General features: G+C 30.0%; 1 protein-coding gene across 6 annotated transcripts in view; it reads right to left on the minus strand.

Annotated features, from left to right (window-relative positions):
- The window catches only part of runx1 (RUNX family transcription factor 1), a 70,073-nt gene that overhangs the window by 13,357 nt on the left and 54,216 nt on the right, over window positions 1-2,500 (minus strand). The window lies entirely within an intron of this gene.

Genomic DNA, 2,500 nt, shown 5'->3' on the forward strand with positions numbered 1-2,500 from the left:
TCCATTAACAGAATCAAAGCCACTTAAGCACACAAACACAACAACTGTTAGACATGTACACTATGATCTGAGCACCAGTGCTGGGTAGAGTAATGCTACAAATTACAATTAGTACAAATTGCTAGTAACGTAATCTATTGAATTACAAATATTAGGTAATGTATTCGGACTACTTTTTGATTACTAAGTTATTTGACACACAGATTTAAAGAATTGTTGTTGTGCACCATATTGATATAAAAAGATTAAAAAGGGAAAATTATCAACATATACAGAAGTGCATTAAACATTATGTTAGCCCAGATTGGGTTTGTGAAAGCTAAATATTAAATGAAATCATAAAAATGAACAGTAAAAACAGAAACAGTAAAAGTTGAACATTAACAACGAAATGTTTATGTGTACCTGCATGTCATTTTGACAATTATTCGACATCAGAGAACCGTGAACATGCAAATGTTTGATCAAATTATTGAAATATTAACTTAAAATAAATATAGACATGTGTGGAATTCCACAAAATTGGCTTTCCTAATGTATATAAGCGATATGATTTTTCAGAAATAAAAATTATAAAGAAAAAAAAATTATAATTAGGACGAACTTAATAAATTATGAAAAATATACTGTGAATGATGTGTGAATAATGTGTAATCACGTAATCCCTAAAAAATCAACTGTAATCTGACTTTTAAAACTTAATATACAGTACTTCACTTTTGGAATCTGATTACGTAATGCAGATTACAGCACTGCTAACAACACACACACACACACACACACACACACACACACACACACACACACACACACACACACACACACACACACACACACACACACACACACGCACACTCCTACTAATGATGCTGAATGAGGATACCAGCGTGTCACTGCTCCAGTAGGGGGCGCTGTTCTGTCTGGTGTGTGTGTGTGTGTATGTGTGTGTGTGTGTATGGCTCTGACCTCACATAGAGACTGGGATTAATGATCACAGGTGATGAGAGAGAAAGGCAAACGGAAAGGAACAGAAAAGACAGCTGTGTGAAACCAGCATCCGCACGCGAGCGAGGAAGTCCTGCTGAAACCGGAGAGCTTTGAAGACCCGGCCAGCGCATCCCGCCAGACTGACCCGGAATATATGTGGAGTGGCGCCGGCCGAAGGATTCCCGACCGGAATAACGGACCAACGGGGAATAGAGCCGCCAACACGTGCACGATACGCGTTCATATACAGACAGTCACGCTAATAAAACACACTTTACACTAGTGTGAGAAACACAAACTGCATTAAAACCACCTTGATTCAGACAGATACCGATTCAAATAACAGGTGATATGCTTTTTAACCCAATGTCAATGACAGCCCTAGCGTTTTAATAATGTAACATTTTAATAATAATAATGAACATTAATAAATAATATTAAATTATTATAGTCACTAAATGATAAATAATAATAATATAAATAACAACAACAACAATAATAAACTTAGTACATAGTAAATATTATTGCATTCATTATTATAACTAGTAAAGTATTATTATTAGTAATATTAATAACAATAATGGAAAAACAATAAAAATACATATTATTTTTACTAATAATATTTATGTATTATGATGTTATGATTAGTTTTTCGTTATTATTAATAATACTAATAATACTTTAGTAAGTTTCGTGATTTGTTAATACATATAATAATAATGAAAAACATAATAATAATAATAATAATATATGAATACATAATAAATAGTATAAGTAAAATTAATTATAATATAAATATTTTTCATTATTATTAATAATACTAATAATACTTTAGTAATTATAATAATTAAATAATACAATAATAATAATTAATCATCCTTATTATTAATAATAATATTCATAACAATAATGGAAAAACATAATAATTATACTTAAGTAATCATAATTATTTTTACTAATAATATATATTATGAAATAAGATGTTATTATTTTTTTAATAATACTATTAATACTTTAGTAATTATAATAATTAGCTAATACAATAATTATTATTAATTATAATAATAATGGAAAACATAAAATTATTAGTAAAAAATAATTATAATTACTAAAGAACTATTTTTTACGGTAACGCTTCCTTTTACAGTACGTTAACTTACGTGTACTTACAGTGTACTTACCTAAGAAAGTACTGGGTAATATAAGGTTCAGGGTTAGTACCTAGTTATTACCCAGTTATTGTAATTACTATAATAAGTACATAGTATGTACATGGGGAACAGGACTGTAAAAGGAAGCGTTACCATTTTTCATTATTATTAATACTACTAATTTACCTCTGATACCATGTTGTACTGGTTTGTACGAGACATAAATATTAACTGTGACCCAACATACTGTAACGATCAGACTTTAATCTCACCAGTTGCTTGTTTAACTGAGTGAAATCACAGCAAAGACTAAATGAAACCTCATCCTGCAACCAACACACACCCTCACGCCGACAGACAAA

Source organism: Siphateles boraxobius, unplaced genomic scaffold (genome assembly GCF_051911475.1).
Source record: "Siphateles boraxobius isolate OS27281-9 unplaced genomic scaffold, OSU_SipBor_1 33, whole genome shotgun sequence".
In the NCBI taxonomy this organism is placed as follows: Eukaryota; Metazoa; Chordata; class Actinopteri; order Cypriniformes; family Leuciscidae; genus Siphateles; species Siphateles boraxobius.